We start from the raw sequence: 19342 nt of genomic DNA on the forward strand, positions 1-19342 counted from the left end.
AAGTTAACTGCACCACGGATTCCCAGACAGTCTCCCACACTGGTACTAGCGAGGCCTTAAGCTGTGTAACTTCTGCGATCTGACGAGAGCAGGCACATTCAGCTTAGAATTGCCATTGACGTTAAATGCTTTAATCCATAGTCCTATTTAATCTATTGTGAAACAAAATCTAAACAACATAATAAAAAGTCAACCGCACCACGGATTCCCAGACAGTCTCCCACACTGGTACTAGTGAGGCGTTAAGCTGTGTAACTTCTGCGATCTAACGAGAGCAGGCACATTCAGCTTAGAGTGGCCATTGACATTAAATGCTTTAATCCATAGTCCTTTTTAATCGATTGTGAAACAAAATCTAAACGACATAATAAAAAGTAAACCGCACCACGGATTCCCAGACAGTCTCCCACACTGGTACTAGCGAGGCCTTAAGCTGTGTAACTTCTGCGATCTGACGAGAGCAGGCACATTCAGCTTAGAATGGCCATTGACGTTAAATGCTTTAATCCATAGTCCTATTTAATCTATTGTGAAACAAAATCTAAACGACATAATAAAAAGTCAACCGCACCACGGATTCCCAGACAGTCTCCCACACTGGTACTAGCGAGGCGTTAAGCTGTGTAACTTCTGCGATCTAACGAGAGCAGGCACATTCAGCTTAGAATGGCCATTGACATTAAATGCTTTAATCCATAGTCCTTTTTAATCGATTGTGAAACAAAATCTAAACGACATAATAAAAAGTCAACCGCACCACGAATTCCCAGACAGTCTCCCACACTGGTACTAGCGAGGCCTTAAGCTGTGTAACTTCTGCGATCTGACGAGATCAGGGACATTCAGCTTAGAATGGCCATTGACATTAAAGCCTTAATCCATAGTCCTATTTAATCTACTGTGAAACAAAATCTAAACAACATAATAAAAAGTCAACCACACCACGGATTCCCAGACAGTCTCCCACACTGGTACTAGCGAGGCCTTAAGCTGTGTAACTTCTGCGATCTGACGAGAGTAGGCACATTCAGCTTAGAATGGCCATTGACGTTAAATGCTTTAATCCATAGTCCTATTTAATCTATTGTGAAACAAAATCTAAACGACATAATAAAAAGTCAACCGCACCACGGATTCCCAGACAGTCTCCCACCCTGGTACTAGCGAGGCCTTAAGCTGTGTAACTTCTGCGATCTGACGAGAGCAGGCACATTCAGCTTAGAATGGCCATTGACATTAAATGCTTTAATCCATAGTCCTTTTTAATCGATTGTGAAACAAAATCTAAACGACATAATAAAAAGTCAACTGCACCACGGATTCCCAGACAGTCTCCCACACTGGTACTAGCGAGGCCTTAAGCTGTGTAACTTCTGCGATCTGACGAGAGTAGGCACATTCAGCTTAGAATGGCCATTGACATTAAATGCTTTAATCCATAGTCCTTTTTAATCGATTGTGAAACAAAATCTAAACGACATAATAAAAAGTCAACCGCACCACGGATTCCCAGACAGTCTCCCACACTGGTACTAGCGAGGCCTTAAGCTGTGTAACTTCTGCGATCTGACGAGAGCAGGCACATTCAGCTTAGAATGGCCATTGACATTAAATGCTTTAATTCATAGTCCTTTTTAATCGATTGTGAAACAAAATCTAAACGACATAATAAAAAGTCAACCGCACCACGGATTCCCAGACAGTCTCCCACACTCGTACTAGTGAGGCCTTAAGCTGTGTAACTTCTGCGATCTGACGAGAGCAGGGACATTCAGCTTAGAATGGCCATTGACATTAAATGCTTTAATCCATAGTCCTTTTTAATCGATTGTGAAACAAAATCGAAACAACATAATAAAAAGTCAACTGCACCACGGATTCCCAGACAGTCTCCCACACTGGTACTAGCGAGGCCTTAGGCTGTGTAACTTCTGCGATCTGACGAGAGCAGGGGCATTCAGCTTAGAATGGCCATTGACATTAAGTGCTTTAATCCATAGTCCTTTTTAATCGATTGTGAAACAAAATCTAAACGACATAATAAAATTTCAACGCACCACGGATTCCCAGACAGTCTCCCACACTGGTACTAGCGAGGCCTTAAGCTGTGTAACTTCTGCGATCTAACGAGAGCAGGCACACTCAGCTTAGAATGGCCATTGACATTAAAAGCCTTAATCCATAGTCCTATTTAATCTATTGTGAAACAAAATCTAAACAACATAATAAAAAGTCAACCGCACCACGGATTCCCAGACAGTCTCCCACACTCGTACTAGCAAGGCCTTAAGCTGTGTAACTTCTGCGATCTGACGAGAGCAGGGACATTCAGCTTAGAATGGCCATTGACATTAAATTCTTTAATCCATAGTCCTTTTTAATCAATTGTGAAACAAAATCTAAACGACATAATAAAAAGTCATCTGCACCACGGATTCCCAGACAGTCTCCCACACTGGTACTAGCGAGGGCTTAAGCTGTGTAACTTCTGCGATCTGACGAGAGCAGGCACATTCAGCTTAGAATGGCCATTGACGTTAAATGCTTTAATCCATAGTCCTATTTAATCTATTGTGAAACAAAATCTAAACGACATAATAAAAAGTCAACCGCACCACGGATTCCCAGACAGTCTCCCACACTCGTACTAGCGAGGCCTTAAGCTGTGTAACTTCTGCGATCTAACGAGAGCAGGCACATTCAGCTTAGAATGGCCATTGACATTAAATGCTTTAATCCATAGTCCTTTTTAATCGATTGTGAAACAAAATCTAAACGACATAATAAAAATTCAACCGCACCACGTATTCCCAGACAGTCTCCCACACTGGTACTAGCGAGGCTTTAAGCTGTGTAACTTCTGCGATCTGACGAGAGCAGGCACGTTTAGCTTAGAATGGCCATTGACATTAAAAGCCTTAATCCATAGTCCTATTTAATCTATTGTGAAACAAAATCTAAACGACATAATAAAAAGTCAACCACACCACGGATTCCCAGACAGTCTCCCACACTAGTACTAGCGAGGCGTTAAGCTGTGTAACTTCTGCGATCTAACGAGAGCAGGCACATTCAGCTTAGAATGGCCATTGACATTAAATGCTTTAATCCATAGTCCTTTTTAATCGATTGTGAAACAAAATCTAAACGACATAATAAAAAGTAAACCGCACCACGTATTCCCAGACAGTCTCCCACACTGGTACTAGCGAGGCCTTAAGCTGTGTAACTTCTGCGATCTGACGAGAGCAGGCACATTCAGCTTAGAATGGCCATTGACATAAAAAGCCTTAATCCATAGTCCTATTTAATCTATTGTGAAACAAAATCTAAACAACATAATAAAAAGTCAACCGCACCACGGATTCCCAGACAGTCTCCCACACTCGTACAAGCGAGGCCTTAAGCTGTGTAACTTCTGCGATCTGACGAGAGCAGGGACATTCAGCTTAGAATGGCCATTGACATTAAACACTTTAATCCATAGTCCTTTTTAATCGATTGTGAAACAAAATCTAAACGACATAATAAAATTCAACTGCACCACGTATTCCCAGACAGTCTCCCACACTGGTACTAGCGAGGCATTAAGCTGTGTAACTTCTGCGTTCTGACGAGAGCAGGCACATTCAGCTTAGAATGGCCATTGACGTTAAATGCTTTAATCCATAGTCCTATTTAATCTATTGTGAAACAAAATCTAAACGACATAATAAAAAGTCAACCGCACCACGGATTCCCAGACAGTCTCCCACACTGGTACTAGCGAGGCCTTAAGCTGTGTAACTTCTGCAATCTGACGAGAGCAGGCACATTCAGCTTAGAATGGCCATTGACATTAAATGCTTTAATCCATAGTCCTATTTAATCTATTGTGAAACAAAATCTAAACGACATAATAAAAAGTCAACCGCACCACGGATTCCCAGACAGTCTCCCACACTGGTACTAGCGAGGCGTTAAGCTGTGTAACTTCTGCGCTCTAACGAGAGCAGGCACATTCAGCTTAGAATGGCCATTGACAATAAATGCTTTAATCCATAGTCCTTTTTAATCGATTGTAAAACAAAATCTAAACGACATAATAAAAAGTCAACCGCACCACGGATTCCCAGACAGTCTCCCACACTGGTACTAGCGAGGCCTTAAACTGTGTTACTTCTGCGATCTGACGAGAGTAGGCACATTCAGCTTAGAATGGCCATTGGCGTTAAATGCTTTAATCCATAGTCCTATTTAATCTATTGTGAAACAAAATCTAAACGACATAATAAAAAGTCAACCGCACCACGGATTCCCAGACAGTCTCCCACACTGGTACTAGCGAGGCCTTAAGCTGTGTAACTTCTGCGATCTGACGAGAGCAGGCACATTCAGCTTAGAATGGCCATTGACATTAAATGCTTTAATCCATAGTCCTTTTTAATCGATTGTGAAACAAAATCTAAACGACATAATAAAAAGTCAACCGCACCACGGATTCCCAGACAGTCTCCCACACTGGTACTAGCGAGGCCTTAAGCTGTGTAATTTCTGCGTTCTGACGAGAGCAGGCACATTCAGCTTAGAATGGCCATTGACATTAAATGCTTTAATCCATAGTCCTATTTAATCTATTGTGAAACAAAATCTAAACGACATAATAAAAAGGCAACCGCACCACGGATTCCCAGACAGTCTCCCACACTGGTACTAGCGAGGCCTTAAGCTGTGTAACTTCTGCGATCTGACGAGAGCAGGCACATTCAGCTTAGAATGGCCATTGACATTAAATGCTTTAATCCATAGTCCTTTTTAATCGATTGTGAAACAAAATCTAAACGACATAATAAAAAGTCAACCGCACCACGGATTCCCAGACAGTCTCCCACACTGGTACTAGCGAGGCCTTAAGCTGTGTAACTTCTGCGATCTGACGAGAGCAGGCACATTCAGCTTAGAATGGCCATTGACATTAAATGCTTTAATCCATAGTCCTTTTTAATCGATTGTGAAACAAAATCTAAACGACATAATAAAAAGGCAAGCGCACCACGGATTCCCAGACAGTCTCCCACACTGGTACTAGCGAGGCCTTAAGCTGTGTAACTTCTGCGTTCTGACGAGAGCAGGCACATTCAGCTTAGAATGGCCATTGACGTTAAATGCTTTAATCCATAGTCCTATTTAATCTATTGTGAAACAAAATCTAAACGACATAATAAAAAGTCAACCGCACCACGGATTCCCAGACAGTCTCCCACACTGGTACTAGCGAGGCCTTAAGCTGTGTAACTTCTGCGATCTGACGAGAGCAGGCACATTCAGCTTAGAATGGCCATTGACATTAAATGCTTTAATTCATAGTCCTTTTTAATCGATTGTGAAACAAAATCTAAACGACATAATAAAAAGTTAACCGCACCACGGATTCCCAGACAGTCTCCCACACTGGTACTAGTGAGGCCTTAAGCTGTGTAACTTCTGCGATCTGACGAGAGCAGGGACATTCAGCTTAGAATGGCCATTGACATTAAATGTTTTAATCCATAGTCCTTTTTAATCGATTGTGAAACAAAATCGAAACAACATAATAAAAAGTCAACCGCACCACGGATTCCCAGACAGTCTCCCACACTGGTACTAGCGAGGCCTTAGGCTGTGTAACCTCTGCGATCTGACGAGAGCAGGGGCATTCAGCTTAGAATGGCCATTGACATTAAATGCTTTAATCCATAGTCCTATTTAATCGATTGTGACACAAAATCTAAACGACATAATAAAAATTCAACGCACCACGGATTCCCAGACAGTCTCCCACACTGGTACTAGCGAGACCTTAAGCTGTGTAACTTCTGCGATCTAACGAGAGCAGGCACACTCAGCTTAGAATGGCCATTGACATTAAAAGCCTTAATCCATAGTCCTATTTAATCTATTGTGAAACAAAATCTAAACAACATAATAAAAAGTCAACCGCACCACGGATTCCCAGACAGTCTCCCACACTCGTACTAGCAAGGCCTTAAGCTGTGTAACTTCTGCGATCTGACGAGAGCAGGGACATTCAGCTTAGAATGGCCATTGACATTAAATTCTTTAATCCATAGTCCTTTTTAATCAATTGTGAAGCAAAATCTAAACGACATAATAAAAAGTCAACTGCACCACGGATTCCCAGACAGTCTCCCACACTGGTACTAGCGAGGGCTTAAGCTGTGTAACTTCTGCGATCTGACGAGAGCAGGCACATTTAGCTTAGAATGGCCATTGACGTTAAATGCTTTAATCCATAGTCCTATTTAATCTATTGTGAAACAAAATCTAAACGACATAATAAAAAGTCAACCGCACCACGGATTCCCAGACAGTCTCCCACACTCGTACTAGCGAGGCCTTAAGCTGTGTAACTTCTGCGATCTGACGAGAGCAGGCACATTTAGCTTAGAATGGCCATTGACATTAAAAGCCTTAATCCATAGTCCTATTTAATCTATTGTGAAACAAAATCTAAACAACATAATAAAAAGTCAACCGCACCACGGATTCCCAGACAGTCTCCCACACTCGTACAATCGAGGCCTTAAGCTGTGTAACTTCTGCGCTCTGACGAGAGCAGTGACATTCAGCTTAGAATGGCCATTGACATTAAATGCTTTAATCCATAGTCCTTTTTAATCGATTGTGAAACAAAATCTAAACGACATAATAAAAATTCAACCGCACCACGTATTCCCAGACAGTCTCCCACACTGGTACTAGCGAGGCATTAAGCTGTGTAACTTCTGCGTTCTGACGAGAGCAGGCACATTCAGCTTAGAATGGCCATTGACGTTAAATGCGTTAATCCATAGTCCTATTTAATCTATTGTGAAACAAAATCTAAACGACATAATAAAAAGTCAACCGCACCACGGATTCCCAGACAGTCTCCCACACTGGAACTAGCGAGGCCTTAAGCTGTGTAACTTCTGCAATCTGACGAGAGCAGGCACATTCAGCTTAGAATGGCCATTGACGTTAAATGCTTTAATCCATAGTCCTATTTAATCTATTGAGAAACAAAATCTAAACGACATAATAAAAAGTCAACCACACCACGGATTCCCAGACAGTCTCCCACACTAGTACTAGCGAGGCGTTAAGCTGTGTAACTTCTGCGATCTAACGAGAGCAGGCACATTCAGCTTAGAATGGCCATTGACATTAAATGCTTTAATCCATAGTCCTTTTTAATCGATTGTGAAACAAAATCTAAACGACATAATAAAAAGTCAACCGCACCACGAATTCCCAGACAGTCTCCCACACTGGTATTAGCAAGGCCTTAAGCTGTGTAACTTCTGCGATCTGACGAGAGCAGGGAGATTCAGCTTAGAATGGCCATTAACACTAAAGCCTTAATCCATAGTCCTATTTAATCTACTGTGAAGCAAAATCTAAACAACATAGTAAAAAGTCAACCACACCACGGATTCCCAGACAGTCTCCCACACTGGTACTAGCGAGGCCTTAAGCTGTGTAACTTCTGCGATCTGACGAGAGCAGGCACATTCAGCTTAGAATGGCCATTGACATTAAAAGCCTTAATCCATAGTCCTATTTAATCTATTGTGAAACAAAATCTAAACAACATAATAAAAAGTCAACCGCACCACGGATTCCCAGACAGTCTCCCACACTAGTACTAGCGAGGCCTTAAGCTGTGTAACTTCTGCGATCTGACGAGAGCAGGCACATTCAGCTTAGAATGGCCATTGACATTAAATGCTTTAATCCATAGTCCTTTTTAATCGATTGTGAAACAAAATCTAAACGACATAATAAAAAGTCAACCGCACCACGGATTCCCAGCCAGTCTCCCACACTGGTACTAGCGAGGCCTTAAGCTGTGTAACTTCTGCGATCTGACGAGAGCAGGCACATTTAGCTTAGAATGGCCATTGACATTAAAAGCCTTAATCCATAGTCCTATTTAATCTATTGTGAAACAAAATCGAAACAACATAATAAAAAGTCAACCACACCACGGATTCCCAGACAGTCTCCCACACTGGTACTAGCGAGGCCTTAGGCTGTGTAACTTCTGCGATCTGACGAGAGAAGGGGCATTCAGCTTAGAATGGCCATTGAAATTAAATGCTTTAATCCATAGTCCTTTTTAATCGATTGTGAAACAAAATCTAAACGACATAATAAAAATTCAACGCACCACGGATTCCCAGACAGTCTCCCACACTGGTACTAGCGAGGCCTTAAGCTGTGTAACTTCTGCGATCTGACGAGAGCAGGCACATTCAGCTTAGAATGGTCATTGACGGTAAATGCTTTAATCCATAGTCCTATTTAATCTATTGTGAAACAAAATCTAAACGACATAATAAAAAGTCAACCGCACCACGGATTCCCAGACAGTCTCCCACACTGGTACTAGCGAGGCGTTAAGCTATGTAACTTCTGCGATCTAACAAGAGCAGGCACATTCAGCTTAGAATGGCCATTGACATTAAATGCTTTAATCCATAGTCCTTTTTAATCGATTGTGAAACAAAATCTAAACGACATAATAAGAAGTCAACCGCACCACGGATTCCCAGACAGTCTCCCACACTGGTACTAGCGAGGCCTTAAGCTGTGTAACTTCTGCGATTTGACGAGAGCAGGCACACTCAGCTTAGAATGGCCATTGACTTTAAAAGCCTTAATCCATAGTCCTATTTAATCTATTGTGAAACAAAATCTAAACAACATAATAAAAAGTCAACCGCAACACGGATTCCCAGACAGTCTCCCACACTCGTACTAGCGAGGCCTTAAGCTGTGTAACTTCTGCGATCTGACGAGAGCAGGGACATTCAGCTTAGAATGGCCATTGACATCAAATTCTTTAATCCATAGTCCTTTTTAATCGATTGTGAAACAAAATCTAAACGACATAATAAAAAGTCAACTGCACCACGGATTCCCAGACAGTCTCCCACACTGGTACTAGCGAGGCCTTAAGCTCTGTAACTTCTGCGATCTGACAAGAGCAGGCACATTCAGCTTAGAATGGCCATTGACATTAAAAGCCTTAATCCATAGTCCTTTTTAATCGATTGTGAAACAAAATCTAAACGACATAATAAAAATTCAACCGCACCACGGATTCCCAGACAGTCTCCCACACTGGTACTAGTGAGGCCTTAAGCTGTGTAACTTCTGCGATCTGACGAGAGCAGGGACATTCAGCTTAGAATGGCCATTGACATTAAATGCTTTAATCCATAGTCCTTTTTAATCGATTGTGAAACAAAATCGAAACAACATAATAAAAAGTCAACCGCTCCACGGATTCCCAGACAGTCTCCCACACTGGTACTAGCGAGGCCTTAGGCTGTGTAACTTCTGCGATCTGACGAGAGCAGGGGCATTCAGCTTAGAATGGCCATTGACATTAAATGCTTTAATCCATAGTCCTTTTTAATCGATTGTGAAACAAAATCTAAACGACATAATAAAAAGTCAACCGCACCACGAATTCCCAGACAGTCTCCCACACTGGTACTAGCGAGGGCTTAAGCTGTGTAACTTCTGCGATCTGACGAGAGCAGGCACATTCAGCTTAGAATGGCCATTGACATTAAATGCTTTAATCCATAGTCATTTTTAATCGATTGTGAAACAAAATCTAAACGACATAATAAAAAGTCAACCGCACCACGGATTCCCAGACAGTCTCCCACACTGGTACTAGCGAGGCCTTAAGCTGTGTAATTTCTGCGTTTTGACAAGAGCAGGCACATTCAGTTTAGAACGGCCATTGACTTTAAATGCTTTAATCCATAGTCCTATTTAATCTATTGTGAAACAAAATCTAAACAACATAATAAAAAGTCAAGTGCACCACGGATTCCCAGACAGTCTCCCACACTGGTACTAGCGAGGCCTTAAGCTGTGTAACTTCTGCGTTCTGACAAGAGCAGGCACATTCAGCTTAGAATGGCCATTGACGTTAAATGCTTTAATCCATAGTCCTATTTAATCTATTGTGAAACAAAATCTAAACGACATAATAAAAAGTCAACCGCACCACGGATTCCCAGACAGTCTCCCACACTGGTACTAGCGAGGCGTTAAGCTGTGTAACTTCTGCGATCTAACGAGAGCAGGCACATTCAGCTTAGAATGGCCAATGACATTAAATGCTTTAATCCATAGTCCTTTTTAATCGATTGTGAAACAAAATCTAAACGACATAATAAAAAGTAAACCGCACCACGGATTCCCAGACAGTCTCCCACACTGGTACTAGCGAGGCCTTAAGCTGTGTAACTTCTGCGATCTGACGAGAGCCGGCACATTCAGCTTAGAATGGCCATTGACATTAAAAGCCTTAATCCATAGTCCTATTTAATCTATTGTGAAACAAAATCTAAACAACATAATAAAAAGTCAACCGCACCACGGATTCCCAGACAGTCTCCCACACTCGTACAAGCGAGGCCTTAAGCTGTGTAACTTCTGCGATCTGACGAGAGCAGGGACATTCAGCTTAGAATGGCCATTGACATTAAATGCTTTAATCCATAGTCCTTTTTAATCGATTGTGAAACAAAATCTAAACGACATAATAAAATTCAACTGCACCACGTATTCCCAGACAGTCTCCCACACTGGTACTAGCGAGGCATTAAGCTGTGTAACTTCTGCGTTCTGACGAGAGCAGGCACATTGAGCTTAGAATTGCCATTGACGTTAAATGTTTTAATCCATAGTCCTATTTAATCTATTGTGAAACAAAATCTAAACGACATAATAAAAAGTCAACCGCACCACGGATTCCCAGACAGTCTCCCACACTGGTACTAGCGAGGCCTTAAGCTGTGTAACTTCTGCAATCTGACGAGAGCAGGCACATTCAGCTTAGAATGGCCATTGACGTTAAATGCTTTAATCCATAGTCCTATTTAATCTATTGTGAAACAAAATCTAAACGACATAATAAAAAGGCCACCGCACCACGGATTCCCAGACAGTCTCCCACACTGGTACTAGCGAGGCGTTAAGCTGTGTAACTTCTGCGATCTAACGAGAGCAGGCACATTCAGCTTAGAATGGCCATTGACATTAAATGCTTTAATCCATAGTCCTTTTTAATCGATTGTGAAACAAAATCTAAACGACATAATAAAAAGTCAACCGCACCACGAATTCCCAGACAGTCTCCCACACTGGTACTAGCGAGGCCTTAAGCTGTGTAACTTCTGCGATCTGACGAGAGCAGGGACATTCAGCTTAGAATGGCCATTGACATTAAAGCCCTAATCCATAGTCCTATTTAATCTACTGTGAAACAAAATCTAAATAACATAATAAAAAGTCAACCACACCACGGATTCCCAGACAGTCTCCCACACTTGTACTAGCGAGGCCTTAAGCTGTGTAATTTCTGCGATCTGACGAGAGTAGGCACATTCAGCTTAGAATGGCCATTGACGTTAAATGCTTTAATCCATAGTCCTATTTAATCTATTGTGAAACAAAATCTAAACGACATAATAAAAAGTCAGCCGCACCACGGATTCCCAGACAGTCTCCCACACTGGTACTAGCGAGGCCTTAAGCTGTGTAACTTCTGTGATCTGACGAGAGCAGGCACATTCAGCTTAGAATGGCCATTGACATTAAATGCTTTAATCCATAGTCCTTTTTAATCGATTGTGAAACAAAATCTAAACGACATAATAAAAAGTCAACCGCACCACGGATTCCCAGACAGTCTCCCACACTGGTACTAGCGAGGCCTTAAGCTGTGTAATTTCTGCGTTCTGACGAGAGCAGGCACATTCAGCTTAGAATGGCCATTGACGTTAAATGCTTTAATCCATAGTCCTATTTAATCTATTGTGAAACAAAATCTAAACGACATAATAAAAAGTCAACCGCACCACGGATTCCCAAACAGTCTCCCACACTGGTACTAGCGAGGCCTTAAGCTGTGTAACTTCTGCGATCTGACGAGAGCAGGCACATTCAGCTTAGAATGGCCATTGACATTAAATGCTTTAATCCATAGTCCTTTTTAATCGATTGTGAAACAAAATCTAAACGACATAATAAAAAGGCAAGCGCACCACGGATTCCCAGACAGTCTCCCACACTGGTACTAGCGAGGCCTTAAGCTGTGTAACTTCTGCGTTCTGACGAGAGCAGGCACATTCAGCTTAGAATGGCCATTGACGTTAAATGCTTTAATCCATAGTCCTTTTTAATCGATTGTGAAACAAAATCGAAACAACATAATAAAAAGTCAACCGCACCACGGATTCCCAGACAGTCTCCCACACTGGTACTAGCGAGGCCTTAGGCTGTGTAACTTCTGCGATCTGACGAGAGCAGGGGCATTCAGCTTAGAATGGCCATTGACATTAAATGCTTTAATCCATAGTCCTTTTTAATCGATTGTGAAACAAAATCTAAACGACATAATAAAAATTCAACGCACCACGGATTCCCAGACAGTCTCCCACACTGGTACTAGCGAGGCCTTAAGCTGTGTAACTTCTGCGATCTAACGAGAGCAGGCACACTCAGCTTAGAATGGCCATTGACATTAAAAGCCTTAATCCATAGTCCTATTTAATCTATTGTGAAACAAAATCTAAACAACATAATAAAAAGTCAACCGCACCACGGATTCCCAGACAGTCTCCCACACTCGTACTAGCAAGGCCTTAAGCTGTGTAACTTCTGCGATCTGACGAGAGCAGGGACATTCAGCTTAGAATGGCCATTGACGTTAAATGCTTTAATCCATAGTCCTATTTAATCTATTGTGAAACAAAATCTAAACGACATAATAAAAATTCAACCGCACCACGTATTCCCAGACAGTCTCCCACACTGGTACTAGCGAGGCCTTAAGCTGTGTAACTTCTGCGATCTGACGAGAGCAGGAACATTTAGCTTAGAATGGCCATTGACATTAAAAGCCTTAATCCATAGTCCTATTTAATCTATTGTGAAACAAAATCTAAACAACATAATAAAAAGTCAACCGCACCACGGATTCCCAGACAGTCTCCCACACTCGTACAATCGAGGCCTTAAGCTGTGTAACTTCTGCGATCTGACGAGAGCAGTGACATTCAGCTTAGAATGGCCATTGACATTAAATGCTTTAATCCATAGTCCTTTTTAATCGATTGTGAAACAAAATCTAAACGACATAATAAAAATTCAACCGCACCACGTATTCCCAGACAGTCTCCCACACTGGTACTAGCGAGGCATTAAGCTGTGTAACTTCTGCGATCTGACGAGAGCAGGGACATTCAGCTTAGAATGGCCATTAACATTACAGCCTTAATCCATAGTCCTATTTAATCTACTGTGAAACAAAATCTAAACAACATAATAAAAAGTCAACCACACCACGGATTCCCAGACAGTCTCCCACACTGGTACTAGCGAGGCCTTAAGCTGTGTAACTTCTGCGATCTGACGAGAGGAGGCACATTCAGCTTAGAATGGCCATTGACATTAAATGCTTTAATCCATAGTCCTATTTAATCTATTATGAAACAAAATCTAAACGACATAATAAAAATTCAACCGCACCACGGGTTCCCAGATATTCTCCCACACTGGTACTAGCGAGGCCTTAAGCTGTGTAACTTCTGCGATCTGACGAGAGAAGGCACATTCAGCTTAGAATGGCCATTGACATTAAATGCTTTAATCCATAGTCCTATTTAATCTATTGTGAAACAAAATATAAACGACATAATAAAAATTCAACCGCACCACGGATTCCCAAACAGTCTCCCACACTGTTACTAGCGAGGCCTTAAGCTGTGTAACTTCTGCAATCTAACGAGAGCAGGCACATTCAGCTTAGAATGGCCATTGACATTAAAAACTTTAATCCATAGTCCTTTTTAATCGATTGTGAAACAAAATCTAAACGACATAATAAAAAGTCAACCGCACCACGGATTCCCAGACAGTCTCCCAGACAGTCTCCCAGACAGTCTCCCACACTGGTACTAGCGAGGCCTTAAGCTGTGTAACTTCTGCAATCTGACGAGAGCAGGCACATTCAGCTTAGAATGGCCATTGACGTTAAATTCTTTAATCCATAGTCCTATTTAATCTATTGTGAAACAAAATCTAAACGACATAATAAAAAGTCAACCGCACCACGGATTCCCAGACAGTCTCCCACACTGGTACTAGCGAGGCCTTAAGCTGTGTAACTTCTGCGATCTGACAAGAGCAGGCACATTCAGCTTAGAATGGCCATCGACATTAAAAGCCTTAATCCATAGTCCTATTTAATCTATTGTGAAACAAAATCTAAACAACATAATAAAAAGTCAACCGCACCACGGATTCCCAGACAGTCGCCCACACTCGTACTAACGAGGCCTTAAGTTGTGTAACTTCTGCGATCTGACGAGAGCAGGGACATTCAGCTTAGAATGGCCATTGACATTAAATGCTTTAATCCATAGTCCTTTTTAATCGATTGTGAAACAAAATCTAAACGACATAATAAAAATTCAACCGCACCACGGATTCCCAGACAGTCTCCCACACTGGTACTAGCGAGGCCTTAAGCTGTGTAATTTCTGCGTTCTGACGAGAGCAGGCACATTCAGCTTAGAATGGCCATTGACTTTAAATGCTTTAATCCATAGTCCTATTTAATCTATTGTGAAACAAAATCTAAACGACATAATAAAAAGGCAACCGCACCACGGGTTCCCAGACAGTCTCCCACACTGTTACTAGCGAGGCCTTAAGCTGTGTAACTTCTGCGATCTGACGAGAGCATGCACATTCAGCTTAGAATGGCCATTGACATTAAATGCTTCAATCCATAGTCCTTTTTAATCGATTGTGAAACAAAATCTAAACGACATAATAAAAAGTCAACCGCACCACGGATTCCCAGCCAGTCTCCCACACTGGTACTAGCGAGGCCTTAAGCTGAGTAACTTCTGCGATCTGACGAGCGCAGGCAGATTCAGCTTAGAATGGCCATTGACGTTAAATACTTTAATCCATAGTCCTATTTAATCTATTGTGAAACAAAATCTAAACGACATAATAAAAATTCAGCCGCACCACGGATTCCCAGACAGTCTCCCACACTGGTACTAGCGAGGCCTTAAGCTGTGTAACTTCTGCGATCTGACGAGCGCAGGCACATTCAGCTTAGAATGGCCATTGACGTTAAATGCTTTAATCCATAGTCCTATTTAATCTATTGTGAAACAAAATCTAAACGACATAATAAAAAGGCAACCGCACCACGGATTCCCAGACAGTCTCCCACACTGGTACTAGCGAGGCCTTAAGCTGTGTAACTTCTGCGATCTGACGAGAGCAGGGACATTCAGCTTAGAATGGCCATTGACATTAAATGCTTTAATCCATAGTCCTTTTTAATCGATTGTGAAACAAAATCTAAACGACATAATAAAAAGTCAACCGCACCACGGATTCCCAGCCAGTCTCCCACACTGGTACTAGCGAGGCCTTAAGCTGTGTAACTTCTGCGATCTGACGAGCGCAGGCAGATTCAGCTTAGAATGGCCATTGACGTTAAATGCTTTAATCCATAGTCCTATTTAATCTATTGTGAAACAAAATCTAAACGACATAATAAAAATTCAGCCGCACCACGGATTCCCAGACAGTCTCCCACACTGGTACTAGCGAGGCCTTAAGCTGTGTAACTTCTGTGATTTGACGAGCTCAGGCACATTCAGCTTAGAATGGCCATTGACGTTAAATGCTTTAATCCATAGTCCTATTTAATCTATTGTGAAACAAAATCTAAACGACATAATAAAAAGTCAACCGCACCACGGATTCCCAGACAGTCTCCCACACTGGTACTAGCGAGGCGTTAAGCTGTGTAACTTCTGCGATCTAACGAGAGCAGGCACATTCAGCTTAGAATGGCCATTGACATTAAATGCTTTAATCCATAGTCCTTTTTAATCGATTGTGAAACAAAATCTAAACGACATAATAAAAAGTCAACGGCACCACGGATTCCCAGACAGTCTCCCACACTGGTACTAACGAGGCCTTAAGCTGTGTAACTTCTGCGATCTGACGAGAGCAGGCACATTCAGCTTAGAATGGCCATTGACGTTAAATGCTTTAATCCATAGTCCTATTTAATCTATTGTGAAACAAAATCTAAATGACATAATAAAAAGTCAACCGCACCACGGATTCCCAGACAGTCTCCCACACTGGTACTAGCGAGGCGTTAAGCTGTGTAATTTCTGCGTTCTAACGAGAGCAGGCACATTCAGCTTAGAATGGCCATTTACTTTAAACGCTTTAATCCATAGTCCTATTTAATCTATTGTGAAACAAAATCTAAACGACATAATAAAAAGTCAACCGCACCACGGATTCCCAGACAGTCTCCCACACTGGTACTAGCGAGGCCTTAAGCTGTGTAACTTCTGCGATCTGACGAGAGCAGGCACATTCAGCTTAGAATGGCCATTGACATTAACCCCTTCCCGCTCCTTGACGTACTATTACGTCATGGCAGCTGTATCGTTCGCGCTCCATGCCGTAATAGTACGTCTCGGGAGTAACGGCCGTTTCGGCCGTCCTCCCGACACATACAGGAGCTGTGACGCTGCTGTCTTGTTCAGCAGCTGTCACAGCTCCTACAGCGGGGACCGATCGCTGTGTCCCCGCTGATTAACCCCTTAAAAGCCGCGTTCTATAGAGATCGCGGCTTTTTAGGGGTTAAGCTGCCATCGCCGGCCTGCTACGCGATAGCGGCCGGCGATGGTGACTATGGCAACCGGACACCAAACAATGGCGTCCGGCTATGCCATAGACGGAAGCCTAGTGGGTCCTGACAACGTCAGGACCCACTATGCTTGCTGTCAGTGAGTAGCTGACAGTTCTAATACACTGCACTACGCATGTAGTGCAGTGTATTAGAATAGCGATCAGGGCCTCCTGCCCTCATGTCCCCTAGTGGGACAAAGTAATAAAGTAAAAAAAAGTTAAAAAAAGATGTGTAAAAATAAGAAAATAAAAGTTTTAAAAGTAATAAAAGTAAAAGTCCCACTTTTTCCCTTATCAGGCCTTTATTATTAATAAAAATATATAAACAAACAAATAAAATATACATAATTGGTATCGCCGCGTCCGTAACGGCCTGAACTACAAAATTATTTTGTTATTTATCCCGCACGGTGAACGCCGTAAAAAAAAATATTAATAAACCGTACCACAATCACAATTGTTTGGTCACTTCACCTCCCAAAAAATGGAATAAAAAGAGATCAAAAAGTCGCATGTACCTAAAAATGGTACTGATGGAAAATACAGTTCGTTACGCAAAAAATAAGTCCTCGCACGGCTTTATTGATTGAAAAATAAAAACGTTATGGCTCTTAGAATAAGGTAACACAAAAAGTGAATGATTGTTTACAAAACGTATTTTATTGTGCAAACGCCATAAGACATAAAAAAAAACTATAAACATCTGGTATCGCCGTGATCGTATCGCCCCGCAGAATAAAGTTAATATATCATTTATAGCGCACGGTGAACGCTGTAAAAAAAAAAGTATACAAAAACAATAGTAGAATTGCTGTTTATTAGTCACCACGCCACCTAAAAATGGAATAAAAACTGATCAAAAAGCCGCATGCACCCCAAGAAAACTACAATGGATTCCTCAAGGGGTCTAGTTTCCAAATTGGGGTCACTTTTGGGGGGTTTCCAATGTTTTGGCACCACAAGACCTCTTCAAACCGGACATGGTGCCTAATAAAAAAGAGGGCTCAAAATCCGCTAGGTGCTCCTTTGCTTCGGAGGCCGGTGCTTCAGTCCATTACCGCCCGAGGGCAACATGTGGGATATTTCTCTAAACTGCAGAATCTGGGCAATAAGTATTGAGTTGCGTTTCTCTGATAAATCCTTTTGTGTTATAAAAAAAATTGTATAAAAAGAGTAAATTTCACCTCTACTTTGCTCTAAATTTCTGTGAAACACCTAAAGGGTTCATAAACTTTCTAAATGCTGTTGTGAATACTTTGAGGGGTCTAGTTTCTAAAATGGGGTGTTTGATAGGGGTTTCTAATATATGGGCCCCTCAAAGCAACTTCAGAAATGAACTGGAACCTAAAAAAATAAATAAATGAGGCAATACTTCGCTTCTTACATTATACTGATAATGAGCCGTGCCCACTCCGAGATGACCCCAGTTTTGACCGTTTGTATAAACGGAGACCCCTATTAGACCGTTCCAGTGCCCGGTTTTCCCAAGCATACACCCCCGAGAAGTGTTTTTCTATTGATGAGTCCCTGGTACATTTTAAAGGGAGGGTTCAATTCCGCGAGTACCTGCCGGGTAAGAGGGCAAGGTATGGCGTGAAGATGTATAAGCTGCGAGAGTGCATCAGGGTATACCTACAGGTTTAGGATATATGAAGGAAAGGCCACCCCCAAACCAGACTGCATCCTGGACTACAATAGGTACATGGGAGGGATGGACTTGTCAAATCAAGTCCTGAAGCCCTACAGCGCCATGCGGTGTGGTATAAGAAGCTGGCCGGGCACATCATACAGATGGCTTTGTACAATGCGTATGTGCTACGTCGATGTGCAGGCCAGAGGGGAACTTTCCTGGAATTTCAAGATCTAATCTTTAGGGACCAGGAAGGGGGGGCACCCAGTACTTCTGGAAGCGAGGCCACACGCATCGTACCAGGGCAACACTTTCCAGGAGAAGGTCCCCAAACCGGTGGAAAGGGAAAGAGTCAAAAGAGGTGCAGAGTCTGCTATAAGAGGGGGATAAGGAAGAACACAATATACCAATGTGACACGTGTCCCGAAAAACCAGGGCTCTGTATAAAAGATTGTTTTAAAATGTATCATACATCCCTTGATTTTTAATTTACCCTGATGCACTCCGCACAGCTTACCCCCCTCATCTTTCCCTTCTGAGCCCTGCCGTATGCCCAGGCAGCTGATAACAGCCACATGTAGGGTATTGTCGTACCCAGGAGAACCCACATTACAATTTAAGGGGTGTATATCTCCGGTGGCGCATGCTGGGCACACTATATTGGACACTGAAATGGCATATACATATATAAAATTGCAAATCTCACACTGCACCATCTGCTGCGCATTATCTTTTACACAGTACCTGTGGGGTCAAAATGCTCACTACACCTCTAGATGAATGTCTTAAGAGGTGTAGTTTTTAAAATGGGGTCACTTCTCGGGGGTTTCAACTGTACTGGTACCTCAGGGGCTTCTGCACACATGACTTAGCACCAGAAAAGCTCCAGTAGGCCAAATGGTGGTCCTTTCCTTC

The 19342-nt window shown here is 42.2% G+C and overlaps 1 protein-coding gene and 73 pseudogenes across 4 annotated transcripts in view; all 74 read right to left on the reverse strand.

Moving 5' to 3' along the window:
- NFIC (nuclear factor I C) overlaps positions 1 to 19342 on the reverse strand; it is an 863572-nt gene that overhangs the window by 51416 nt on the left and 792814 nt on the right. The window lies entirely within an intron of this gene.
- On the reverse strand, positions 2 to 120 carry LOC142667881 (5S ribosomal RNA; annotated as a pseudogene).
- LOC142707681 (5S ribosomal RNA) lies at positions 188 to 306 on the reverse strand (annotated as a pseudogene).
- Positions 374 to 492, reverse strand: LOC142736131 (5S ribosomal RNA; annotated as a pseudogene).
- Positions 560 to 678, reverse strand: LOC142680309 (5S ribosomal RNA; annotated as a pseudogene).
- LOC142737265 (5S ribosomal RNA) lies at positions 746 to 864 on the reverse strand (annotated as a pseudogene).
- Positions 931 to 1049, reverse strand: LOC142683088 (5S ribosomal RNA; annotated as a pseudogene).
- On the reverse strand, positions 1117 to 1235 carry LOC142735531 (5S ribosomal RNA; annotated as a pseudogene).
- LOC142738532 (5S ribosomal RNA) lies at positions 1303 to 1421 on the reverse strand (annotated as a pseudogene).
- On the reverse strand, positions 1489 to 1607 carry LOC142738049 (5S ribosomal RNA; annotated as a pseudogene).
- On the reverse strand, positions 1675 to 1793 carry LOC142738318 (5S ribosomal RNA; annotated as a pseudogene).
- On the reverse strand, positions 1861 to 1979 carry LOC142735938 (5S ribosomal RNA; annotated as a pseudogene).
- On the reverse strand, positions 2232 to 2350 carry LOC142671948 (5S ribosomal RNA; annotated as a pseudogene).
- Positions 2418 to 2536, reverse strand: LOC142697661 (5S ribosomal RNA; annotated as a pseudogene).
- LOC142737274 (5S ribosomal RNA) lies at positions 2604 to 2722 on the reverse strand (annotated as a pseudogene).
- Positions 2976 to 3094, reverse strand: LOC142693699 (5S ribosomal RNA; annotated as a pseudogene).
- On the reverse strand, positions 3162 to 3280 carry LOC142734750 (5S ribosomal RNA; annotated as a pseudogene).
- Positions 3348 to 3466, reverse strand: LOC142675786 (5S ribosomal RNA; annotated as a pseudogene).
- On the reverse strand, positions 3533 to 3651 carry LOC142680067 (5S ribosomal RNA; annotated as a pseudogene).
- On the reverse strand, positions 3719 to 3837 carry LOC142736472 (5S ribosomal RNA; annotated as a pseudogene).
- On the reverse strand, positions 3905 to 4023 carry LOC142695535 (5S ribosomal RNA; annotated as a pseudogene).
- Positions 4277 to 4395, reverse strand: LOC142712547 (5S ribosomal RNA; annotated as a pseudogene).
- Positions 4463 to 4581, reverse strand: LOC142715065 (5S ribosomal RNA; annotated as a pseudogene).
- LOC142735662 (5S ribosomal RNA) lies at positions 4649 to 4767 on the reverse strand (annotated as a pseudogene).
- Positions 4835 to 4953, reverse strand: LOC142712558 (5S ribosomal RNA; annotated as a pseudogene).
- LOC142738355 (5S ribosomal RNA) lies at positions 5021 to 5139 on the reverse strand (annotated as a pseudogene).
- LOC142712569 (5S ribosomal RNA) lies at positions 5207 to 5325 on the reverse strand (annotated as a pseudogene).
- On the reverse strand, positions 5393 to 5511 carry LOC142665832 (5S ribosomal RNA; annotated as a pseudogene).
- Positions 5579 to 5697, reverse strand: LOC142671528 (5S ribosomal RNA; annotated as a pseudogene).
- LOC142671993 (5S ribosomal RNA) lies at positions 5950 to 6068 on the reverse strand (annotated as a pseudogene).
- LOC142692157 (5S ribosomal RNA) lies at positions 6136 to 6254 on the reverse strand (annotated as a pseudogene).
- Positions 6322 to 6440, reverse strand: LOC142676443 (5S ribosomal RNA; annotated as a pseudogene).
- Positions 6694 to 6812, reverse strand: LOC142678222 (5S ribosomal RNA; annotated as a pseudogene).
- LOC142688272 (5S ribosomal RNA) lies at positions 6880 to 6998 on the reverse strand (annotated as a pseudogene).
- Positions 7066 to 7184, reverse strand: LOC142693722 (5S ribosomal RNA; annotated as a pseudogene).
- On the reverse strand, positions 7252 to 7370 carry LOC142705864 (5S ribosomal RNA; annotated as a pseudogene).
- On the reverse strand, positions 7437 to 7555 carry LOC142733343 (5S ribosomal RNA; annotated as a pseudogene).
- LOC142736230 (5S ribosomal RNA) lies at positions 7623 to 7741 on the reverse strand (annotated as a pseudogene).
- Positions 7809 to 7927, reverse strand: LOC142738261 (5S ribosomal RNA; annotated as a pseudogene).
- Positions 8181 to 8298, reverse strand: LOC142687655 (5S ribosomal RNA; annotated as a pseudogene).
- Positions 8552 to 8670, reverse strand: LOC142682504 (5S ribosomal RNA; annotated as a pseudogene).
- LOC142704522 (5S ribosomal RNA) lies at positions 8738 to 8856 on the reverse strand (annotated as a pseudogene).
- Positions 8924 to 9042, reverse strand: LOC142697572 (5S ribosomal RNA; annotated as a pseudogene).
- Positions 9110 to 9228, reverse strand: LOC142666183 (5S ribosomal RNA; annotated as a pseudogene).
- LOC142666338 (5S ribosomal RNA) lies at positions 9296 to 9414 on the reverse strand (annotated as a pseudogene).
- On the reverse strand, positions 9482 to 9600 carry LOC142737250 (5S ribosomal RNA; annotated as a pseudogene).
- On the reverse strand, positions 9854 to 9972 carry LOC142677625 (5S ribosomal RNA; annotated as a pseudogene).
- LOC142705179 (5S ribosomal RNA) lies at positions 10040 to 10158 on the reverse strand (annotated as a pseudogene).
- On the reverse strand, positions 10226 to 10344 carry LOC142678643 (5S ribosomal RNA; annotated as a pseudogene).
- LOC142675797 (5S ribosomal RNA) lies at positions 10412 to 10530 on the reverse strand (annotated as a pseudogene).
- Positions 10783 to 10901, reverse strand: LOC142736474 (5S ribosomal RNA; annotated as a pseudogene).
- Positions 11155 to 11273, reverse strand: LOC142717474 (5S ribosomal RNA; annotated as a pseudogene).
- Positions 11340 to 11458, reverse strand: LOC142704618 (5S ribosomal RNA; annotated as a pseudogene).
- Positions 11526 to 11644, reverse strand: LOC142685738 (5S ribosomal RNA; annotated as a pseudogene).
- Positions 11712 to 11830, reverse strand: LOC142715197 (5S ribosomal RNA; annotated as a pseudogene).
- On the reverse strand, positions 11898 to 12016 carry LOC142720450 (5S ribosomal RNA; annotated as a pseudogene).
- On the reverse strand, positions 12084 to 12202 carry LOC142738356 (5S ribosomal RNA; annotated as a pseudogene).
- Positions 12270 to 12388, reverse strand: LOC142735768 (5S ribosomal RNA; annotated as a pseudogene).
- Positions 12456 to 12573, reverse strand: LOC142709099 (5S ribosomal RNA; annotated as a pseudogene).
- Positions 12641 to 12759, reverse strand: LOC142672004 (5S ribosomal RNA; annotated as a pseudogene).
- LOC142673250 (5S ribosomal RNA) lies at positions 12827 to 12945 on the reverse strand (annotated as a pseudogene).
- On the reverse strand, positions 13013 to 13131 carry LOC142706572 (5S ribosomal RNA; annotated as a pseudogene).
- Positions 13199 to 13317, reverse strand: LOC142710853 (5S ribosomal RNA; annotated as a pseudogene).
- On the reverse strand, positions 13384 to 13502 carry LOC142698679 (5S ribosomal RNA; annotated as a pseudogene).
- Positions 14152 to 14270, reverse strand: LOC142738494 (5S ribosomal RNA; annotated as a pseudogene).
- Positions 14338 to 14456, reverse strand: LOC142685273 (5S ribosomal RNA; annotated as a pseudogene).
- On the reverse strand, positions 14524 to 14642 carry LOC142731960 (5S ribosomal RNA; annotated as a pseudogene).
- LOC142700206 (5S ribosomal RNA) lies at positions 14896 to 15014 on the reverse strand (annotated as a pseudogene).
- Positions 15268 to 15386, reverse strand: LOC142736844 (5S ribosomal RNA; annotated as a pseudogene).
- LOC142689260 (5S ribosomal RNA) lies at positions 15454 to 15572 on the reverse strand (annotated as a pseudogene).
- LOC142681268 (5S ribosomal RNA) lies at positions 15826 to 15944 on the reverse strand (annotated as a pseudogene).
- On the reverse strand, positions 16012 to 16130 carry LOC142737949 (5S ribosomal RNA; annotated as a pseudogene).
- Positions 16198 to 16316, reverse strand: LOC142696665 (5S ribosomal RNA; annotated as a pseudogene).
- On the reverse strand, positions 16384 to 16502 carry LOC142712580 (5S ribosomal RNA; annotated as a pseudogene).

This window comes from Rhinoderma darwinii, chromosome 1 (genome assembly GCF_050947455.1).
Source record: "Rhinoderma darwinii isolate aRhiDar2 chromosome 1, aRhiDar2.hap1, whole genome shotgun sequence".
Lineage (NCBI taxonomy): Eukaryota > Metazoa > Chordata > Amphibia > Anura > Rhinodermatidae > Rhinoderma > Rhinoderma darwinii.